Below are 10076 nucleotides of genomic sequence, written 5' to 3'. Positions count from 1 at the left end.
CTTCCAATTGGCACAGCTCTGGCCATTATGGCCAATTAGGGAGTGAACCATTAGATGAAAGACCTCTCTCTGCCTCTCCTCTCTCTGTGTTACTCTGACTTTTGAATAAATATATCTTTTTTTTTAAAAGTTATTTGGCATATCACCTTTACTATAAAAATCACATCTGAGCAAGGTTTCGGCTCTGGATGCAACAGACTGTCACTGGCTAAGTGATAATTACAGTGTACTCACCTCTTCCAGATGGCAGCAGAACCCACAAGCACAGCCCCTTCTCTGTGATGACACCACTCCACATGCCCACTGCTCTCCTGCATGCTGCTCTTGAGCGCTAGCCTTTTAGTTTGCAACCAACCAACCACAGTTGGCTCTAATCACACACATCATGCTGCAAATATCACATGTTTGAGAGAGGACTTACTGTCACAGACCCACTGGTGTTTGGGGACAGGGATGGCTGAGCACACCCTGGCATCTGCTACTAAGAAATGACACAAAGGGCCCCAGATCTCAGAACTTATTCTTTGAGTGTTTACAGCATCTCTTGGTTTGGTTTGAAGAGGTCAATTATTTCTGAGTTTTTGGTCCAGCAGTCTGACAGCTACCAAGAAATTAATTCTCCCATTCCTTAATCAGGCATTTGAAACTTATTAGCAATATGTGTATTTCTTCATCTTTGAATAATGACTACTTCTCTGAAGAAAACAATGAGAGACACCAGGCAGGTTTTCTCTGGTAGGGTAAATCACACTTAGTAATATATGATTCAAATTAGTAGATCATTTTCCATTTTGACTTAAAGATCCTACCAGTTCCTGCTTACTACGTTGTCTTCAGAACTCTTTCACATTAAAAATGACTAATATGCATTTCCATATTTTGAAAGAGAGTATAAAAACATCTCACAGCAAATAGGCAAAGCCAGTTCAACACACCAGTATGAGAGGGGGAAAAAAAAAACTCAACAAATTAAAATAACATTCAAACCACAGCATTAAGTATGTCTACATCCAGCTCAACATCAACATTTATAATATATCAATAATTTTATCAGATTTTCTCTGTAGGGAACCTTTTTTTAATATGTTCAGATTATTTACAACTGTACAAGCAAAGCACACTCCCAAAGTGCACATATCTAATACAGTACCAACTATTTGCATTTACAGGATTTTTCAACAATCAGAAAAAAAGATCACCTGTTTAAGATCCTTAAGGTATATTACAAAAACTGCTGCTAGTTCTTGTACTATGGTATGCTTACTCAGTAAAACTAGTGACAAAATACACACACAGAAACTGAGTAATTATGATCCACTCATGTCAACCTGGGGTGTCTCCATGAACTCTTAGCTGTCTTATACAAAAGTTAAAGCAAAGTCATTTTCAAGTTTAAATGCAATTCAAGCCTTTAAATATTGGATGAAAATATTTTTTTTAAAAAAAAACCTCAGTCTTGTTAAATAACATTTTATGGAATAAACTGTATGTTACATGTAGCAGGAAATATTTTAATGTCTGCTGCTTAGAATAATTAAAGAAAAATGTTGGGGGCCAGCACCGTGGCTCACTTGGTTAATCCTCCACCTGCAGTGCTGGCACCCCATATGGGTGCCGGGTTCTAGTCCCAGTTGCTCCTCTTCCAGTCCAGCTCTCTGCTGTGGCCCAGGAAGGCAGTGGAGGATGGCCCACGTACTTGGGCCCCTGCACCCACATTGGAGACCAGGAGGAGGCACCAGGCTCCTGGCTTCAGGTCGGCATAGCTCTGGTCATGGTGGCCATTTGGGGGATGAACCAATGGAAGGAAGACATTTCTCTCTGTCTCTCTCTTTCACTATATAACTCTATCTGTCAAATAAATAAAGAGAATAATTTTAGGCATTTTAAGACAAAATAATTTATATTTAAATTTATTATAAACTTGATAACTTTAGTGCTTCCTTGTTCAGAAGTACAACACTTCTAGAAGTGAATCAATGAGACCCTCATCTTGGAGGTAAAAAGAGCAACAATTTTTGTCCTCCACCAGCCAAAGAGGGGAATAAAACTACAAACACTACTCTCACACATAACTTTTAAATCCATGTGCTGATGCAGAGGTTCAGGAAGACATTGTCATGGAGTTAAGATGAGAACTCTTCTGAAAGAGTGCCTGGGGGTTGGGGGAACATGGACAGAAATGTGCATGGAGCAGGTGCACTAGGCCAAGAGCCAGAGCAGCCAGCTCACAGGGATCCAAACCATTTCATGATACAACATACTGGCAGCATGTCAGTGGCCAAAAAAGTATATTTTCATTTAGGTTCTATTCACTTGTTTTGAATTGATTTTAGGTAATAGCCACTTGCAATTGAGGGGAGAAGCTGGCTACTTGCTGACAGGATGTCAAAACTCAAAGCTTTCAGGTTTCTCTAGGGTGTTCTCTGCAGATTATTTCTGCCCACTGGATCAAAAAAGGCCTATATGTACATTTATATGTATTTTTAAATGCTAGAATTATTTGTTAACAGTTTAGATGAAAGCACAGCTCCCATGCCAGTATGTCAGCGACCTGACACTGCCAACCCCCTTCCACCTTGAGGCTAAGGCCACCCTTGACAGCCCTCATACATCTGCTGGGGCATCTGAGATACGCACTTGTAGATCAATATTATTTAAAAAAATAAAGTAGTATAGTTCCCTTAATTTAGAAAAATTCACTATATATAGCTTGCATTCAGAACCACACAGAGGCTTAACAGAAAACACCAATCTGTTGGGATAAATGCATTTTCTATCCTAAAAAATCAGACTTAAACATCACCTCTAGTTAAGCACCAATGAAAAATAAGGTTTCTATTAATTAAATCCTGAAAAATAGTTTTTTTAGAGGGGGAGAATCTGACTCACAGAAGAAAAAATAACTTGCAGGCATTCCATGGGGCTCACAGATACTGCAACTGCCAAACCAGCCACTCATGCTCATACTGAGTGGGAAAAGTGTTTCATTTGTGGCTAACGCAGCTCTTTGCAACCCCTCCCAGACATAGAATTTTTACTGATGAGACTTGGGGGTAGTGTTCTGTCCTCTGTGAAGACACTTTCCAACAGCTGGTGGTGAGGGCCAGTGCCCAGGCTGCTTCCCCTGGTCTTTGGGGACTCTGGGAATGGACTTGAGGACAGGGGGCTCCCTCTATTTCCACACATGTGCAGAAAGCTTCTTCTCCTCCTTCCTACAACTGCCATCATTTGACTTTTGTTCTTTTGAGGGTTGCAGTGGAGAAGAAGGTGGCTCTCTACTCGTTCTCTGACAAATCTGGGCATTTGCAATTCTGTGGCAGCTCCATGCACCTGCTCTGATTTACACACAGTTGTAGTAAGGACAGAAGGGAGTCTGTCCACACTGAAGGTTTCCCTCTGCTTTTCTGCCACCTTGGGATCCTCAGGTAAATGAGCTAGGGATGGGGATCATTCATACATTGCTGATACAGCACAAGAAGCCAGCGGTGAGAGCTCTCTGGGGACCACTACAGGAATAGTGTTCCTACTTGCATCTGCATGGGGGCTCCTTTCCTTTGATAATCCTATTATCAAGCTAGATAGCCTGTTTTCAAACAAGTCCTCTGTCTTCAAATTGCCTCAGCTCCAGGTAATGGGGGGAAGTTGGACAGCCCCAGTTCAAAGTTTGTGATGGAGGCTTTGGTCGTGTTGGAGACTGAGTTTGGCTGCTTGTAAACTTTTCCTCCCTTTTCTTCTTATAGCCAAAGGAATTTTTCCTGCTTCTGGGAGGATACTGTATGAGTGAAGTCAGAGGAGAGGCTGCAGGCTTGAAGGTTGGAGATGTAAACCCATGTATAAATCCAGTATTTGGAAATAGTTACCAAGGGTGGATTGAAATAGCTATGCATTAATGACAATGTCTGGGAGCAGTCAGGCTGTACAGAGGAAACTCTTGTTGGGGACTGTATACTGGAGGTAAATAAATGATGTGTAACACTGCTATGTATAAAGGTTCATGTAGAGAGACCTAAATCCATTCTTTGGCAAAAATGGGATTATAGCTATTTCCTTTGCTTTTAGCTGCACTTTAATTGGTTTTCCTTGAAAAGTTTTGACTTTTCGCAGGTATTTGTAAGCCTGTTGTGCATCAACTTCTGCTTCAAATGTAATAAATCAATTATCATTATGGGCAAATTCACAGTTTATAAATTTCAGTAAGTTATTTCCTTTAAATAGTGCTTCTACTTCTTCCACAGGGGTAGATTCAGATATTTCTCGCAATATTACTATGCAATGATTTTGATTTGGCCTTACTTTTTCTGCCTTCTCATCCACCTTAGCACTTCAACAATCAAATCCACACTAGTACTGAGTTTCTTGATATGGTCAAGGTTAGCTACCATTGTAATTTGAGCATACTGATCACTATCCATCTGTGATGTAAGATAGATGGCACTAGCAAGAGTCTCCCTAGATAAACAGAATTCCAATTTTTTTAAGTACTTCTTGAGAATCTTCCTGGCTTTCTGGTTGAGATGCATTTCCTCCTGTTTCACTATTTTCAGGTAGAGATTTGTATTCTGCATGATCCAGAGCCAAAGCATTCATGTCTGTTTTGACTCAGGTAAATCTGGTAATGCTTCATTCTCATGACTTTGTCACCATCACCATTGACATCCAATCCCTGCAGGCTGCAGTCTGCACCATGCCCAGCTGTCTCCTCCCATGCAGCACTCAAACCGACAGCTACACTACTTGCTTCCAAATGTAACATAAGTCCCCCACACTTTCGCATTAGGGTTTAGCTCAGAAACCTTAGTTGTCGGTACCTGACTCAAAGCTGGGATGGAACTTGTTTGAGAAGTGGTTTGAGATATAGGACCATTCATCAGATGAGAGCTGCCCTTGCCCTCTTGACCTCATTGTGCCTGCAGTTCAGCCACAACTTTAGCGTCCTGACCAGAAGTCATGGGTTCCACTAGGAGAAGTTTAATGTAAACTTCAGGATGCTGCTAGCTTTGCCCGCCTTGCCTAACTGGCCTCTGGGGGACTCCTTGCTGCAGCCCCGGTGCCCGGCGACCACGCGACATGGAGGGAGAGCTGAGGAGGGAGACTAGGAAGAGGCGGCACTGCAGCACCAGGCTGGACGCAGGAAGCAAGGGCCGGCATGGGCCAGGTGCACTGGCGGAAACGGATTCTTCCCCTTTCGGGCCGAAAATGTCTCAACCTTGAGACTCTGGATCTCCAACACTCCTTCCCTTCGCATAAGAACACACTTAAAAAATCCTTAAAAGGTTGTGTGTGAATCAATCTGGCAGAAATTCACTAAATACCAAGTTGATAGCATCCATCATAGCATAGATGGGAGACTGAGCAGAGCCCAGCATCAAACCACCGTGCTTCTGATAATACAGGGCCCACATTTTCTCAGAAAGGAACACTGGTGGGACCCCCCTAAGGTGGGCCAGAGGCAAAAGTGCTAAAAGGATAATAACTGGGCATTCTCAATGAATAGGACTCACTCATGGTATTTCTGTAAGTTTGAAATAATTTCAAAATTAACTACTCTTAAAATGACCAATTTGTAAGATGACAATATCCATATCATGTTAGTAAAGCAGGGGCAGCAACAAATACTATGAAAGCTAAACCTTACCCAATTCTTATTAGGCCAAAGTTGTAAAATTTGTCCCCTTCTAAGCATCTACATGCTTGTGTGGAGACTGCACAAAAAATAGAATAACACTCACAATGCATTTCTTTTTTGGGAATATATTTGTGATAGTTTGGAAACAGCTTGATCTTTCTATTTTAAAGGTTTTGAAAACCCTGTTGCTCTTTAAAAATAATTATTTTATTTTTGTACTTGAAAAGTAGAAATGGGGTGTATCTCAAATCTGTTGGTTCACTCCCCAACTTTATGCCACAACTGGGGCAGGACCAAGTTGAAACCAGAAACCTGAAACACAATCTGGGTCTCTACAAGGGTGGCACAGACTCAATTCCTTTAACCCTCATCACTTTCTCTCAGAATGCACACCAACATGAAGCTGGAGTCAGAAGCAGAGCTGGGACTTTTCCCAGGCTCTCTGACATGGGATGCAGGCATCCCAAGCAGTGGTCACACCACTAGGTCAAATGGCCACTCCTTAATTTTTAATTTAGTTTTTATTTGGAAGTCAGAGAGACTGAGAAAGACAAGCAGCAGAAATCACTCATCTGTTGGCTTACTACACAATGCCCACCACAATCACGGCTGAATTTGATGAAAGACAAGAGTCAGGAGCTTCATCCAGGTCTTCCATATGGTTGACAGAAATGCTTGGGCCATTATCCACTGCTTTCTCAGACAAACTAGCAAGAATCTAGACTGTAAGAGGAGTTGCTAGGACTCAAACCTGCACTCCTCTATGGGATGCCAATGTCAGAAGAGCAGCTTAACCTATTGAATCACATGCTAGTTCCTACATCAATTCAAACCAGTTCACTCATTCTATCCTATATGTATTCAAAGAATGCAAAGCTGGACATCCCCTCCCTTTCCTTATTTTAAAAGTCTCAGTCCTGCTCCACCTCAGAAGAATCATGGTTCACTTTAAACTGAATCTGTCTCCCAATTTGCAATCCTATTCTGCATCTGAAAAAATCTCTCTGATTTTATTTTAGTCTCATTTATGACCATTTGCTTTATATAATCCAGGACTCTCTGGTCTTGTCTCCTTGCCTACTGGCAGATTTGAGAAAATGTTTTTTAATATGTATTTTCACTTCCCTTGGGTGAATACCTGAGCGTTAAAATGTTAGGTAAGTGAATGCTACATTTTTTTTCCTAAAAACTCTTCATTGAATTAGAATCCATATGTCTTACTGCTTATAAAAGATGTTCTTCAGAATCACATCCTCTACAGCTTTCCCTCAGATGTCTCAAGCGGGGTCTGAGCTTCCTTGGTGACATCCATAATCATATCCCTGAATGTGACTAACTCCTAAAATATGGACATCCTTGCTCAGCCAAGGCCATCAGGTCATAACTGTACCAAAGGGGTGGCTCTATGGATAGAAAATTTAAACCATGGTTGGGATTACCCTCAAGTATTTCCCTGTGCTGGCCTTCCATGTGTCTTTCCCACACAATCACTGGGATATGTACACAGTCTGAACAGTCAGTCATTTCAATATATGGGAGTGTCACAGCTATGCTGTGAAATAGCCTGTAGATGTCTGAGTAAAGTGAGAAATTATACATGATTATAAATTTTTGAACTTAAGAATACAAAACTCTTTCCTTATCAGTTTCAAATGCATCTCCTAACTCATTATGAAGAAGTTAAATATGAATTAATTCTGACATATCAACTATGACCATGAGTTAACTATTCTCTGATATGAACATTAGGTTCCTCCACAAAATGACTGAACATTGGAAGAGGCAAAGTGCTAAAGTATATGGTGTTCCTTATGTAGAAAATAATAAATGGGATTTATGTCTGTTTGTGTTAAGGTGGAGAGGATGATGAAACAGTGACCAGCACTATTCAGATTGAACAGTCTAAATACAAAACTTGGGGTTCAGCAGGTACAGCTCTTTCACCTCTATCTCCATTGTGTTCACTGTCACAAATAAGAAGCAGTTCTGGACAGGCTTGGATTCCTGAATTGCTGCAATATGATGATCTTAGCCTGATTTATTCTGTGGTGAGGACTCCCTTCTCTCTTCTCTGGGGTTTCCAATCATCAGTTATCATTTTCCTTGTATCTGTTACTATTATTATTTACTTATTTGAGAGGCAGAGTTTTAGACAGAGAAGAGAGAGGGAGCTCCTCCATCATCTAGTCCATTTCCCAAATGGCCACAATGGCCAGAGCTGGGCCAATCCCAAGCCAGAAGCCAGGATCTCCTCTGGGTCTCCCATGTGAGTGCAGAGGCCCATGCATCTGAGCCATCTTCCACTGCTTTTACAGGCCATTATCAGGGAGCTGGATTAGAAGTAGAGCAACCAGGACACCAACCAGTGCCCATATGAGTACCACAGGAGGAGGATTAGCTTCCTATACCATAGTGCCAGTCCCATCTCCTTGTCTCTTAATCCAGTCTATCTGCTAAATGGGAAACAGAATATTTCCAATTTAATGTCATCTCAACAGTCATTCAAAATATTGTCATGTAACATTATTTTTTTATTGTTACATGCCTTTTAAATCTATAGCCAGGGGGCTAGCATTGTGGCATAGTGGGTAAAGAAACTGCCTGTGACACCAGCATCTCTTATGGGTGCTAGTTCAAGACCTAGCTGCTCCAATTCCAATTCATCTCCCTGATAATATGCCTGGAAATACAGTGGAGGATGGCCCATGTGCTTGGGCCCCTGTACCCATGTGAGGGATCTGAAAGAAACTTCTTATTCCTGGTTCCAGCCAGAGCATTGTGGCCATTTGAGGCATGAAACAGTGGAAAGAAGATCTCTTGCTCTCTTTCTCTTTCTCTCTCTCTCTCTCTCTCTCTCTCTTTTCTCTGTGTAACTCTGACTTTCAAATAAAGAAATAATTCTTTTAAAAAATCTTAAATCCACAGATAAAAGTAAATAAAATTACTCTTCATATATTATATGTATTTTAAAAATATGGATAAGAGGAGCCAGCAGATCTAGTAGTTACATGCCTGAATCCTACATTACAGTGCATAAGTTTATATCTTCATCCAGAACCATACTCCAGTTTCCTGTTACTGCAGACCCTGGAAAGCAATGGTGATGGTTCAACTAACTGGGTTCCTGTCACACATTTAGGAAACCTATATAGAGTTCTTGACCCCACCTTAAGTATTGACACAATCTTGACCATTGCAGATATTTGGGAGTGGACCAGTGACAGGGAGCTTTAAGCCTAATAGTTGATTTTATTCTGCAGCCAATCTTTTACAACTACCTTGATACACAGAAATCTTTTCAAAACCAGACCATTCTGAAATATTTAGTTTGCATGCTCACACACTGATGCTTAATGTGATGACCAAATATCTAATTTGGTCATAGTAGTCTGGATAACAAAGGTTACATGTTGGGGTATGCAAATGAAAGGAACAAAGGACATGGGGTCTCTTCCTCCACAAAGTGTGCACAGACTAACCAGGTGTGGTTTCTTTACTGATAAGGATTATAACAGCCTATTGTAGAGCACGTGCATGTGTTCATAGAACTAAGGTTTCTCTGAAACATATTTAGCAAGATACATTAGATAAACATTGTGAGAGTCCTGAATCCACACTGGTCTGAGGTGTCTCCCCCACTCTTTCTTGGCATCAGAAAGCAAAAACCCAGAGGTGCTGTGCTTATGGGGAGCCTCATCATTCCCACAAATCAGGCCTGAGAGACTTTCTGTGCCTCACTGTTCCCACAACTGCCCCTAGTTATAAATCAGGCAGACATCCCGTGCCTCCTGGTATCAAGTATCTTCTCCAGCTGCTCCAGCCCACATCCCACATCCCTTTGTTTGGCTTCTCCAACTTATCTCCCACCTCCCTTTGTACAAGTTCCCTATAAAACCCCAGCCCTACACCTGAGCCCAGAGCACCTCTCCCTCTGAGGATACTCCTGGCAGTTCCTTGCCCTAAAACTTTTTCTTTGCTCAGCATGGTCTTGGTTGTAGTTCTCAGTCATGGTTACAAACCCTAACAAGCATGTCTGAGAAAGCAGCTGTGTGTTCTTGTGAAGCCTACATTCTCACAAGGGCTCAATGCTCTTCTGGTTAGTAGGTCATAAGCTATCCTTAATCATTATCTGAGGTCACATGCTGTGTACTAGGAAGAAAATGTCTTCACTAAGAGTGCTCTGGCAGAAATCTTATTCTCCACAGTCACACTTTATCATCTTTACAAACCTGCCTGGGAACAACCAGGTTGACCAGATCTGAGTCCACTGTGTGTGTGAATGAACGTGACTTTTTGCTTCATATCTAATGCTGTTCCTCTATTTTGGATTGCATATATGTTTGTGTGCTTATGCTTTGATTCATAGTAATTCCTCATGTTAAACTGTAAATAAAATAAATGAAATGTTGAAAGAGAAAAAAAGAATTTATCCAAATGTTCCTATACATCC

At 41.3% G+C, this 10076-nt stretch overlaps 1 pseudogene; it reads right to left on the bottom strand.

Annotated features, from left to right (window-relative positions):
* Positions 1-3034: 3034 nt before the first annotated feature.
* On the bottom strand, positions 3035-4949 carry LOC133755349 (la-related protein 4B-like; annotated as a pseudogene).
* Positions 4950-10076: the final 5127 nt, after the last annotated feature.

This window comes from Lepus europaeus, unplaced genomic scaffold (genome assembly GCF_033115175.1).
Source record: "Lepus europaeus isolate LE1 unplaced genomic scaffold, mLepTim1.pri SCAFFOLD_3_1, whole genome shotgun sequence".
Classification (NCBI taxonomy): domain Eukaryota; kingdom Metazoa; phylum Chordata; class Mammalia; order Lagomorpha; family Leporidae; genus Lepus; species Lepus europaeus.
Note: the sequence above shows the minus strand (reverse complement) of the source record. Positions and strands in the feature narration are given on the sequence as shown.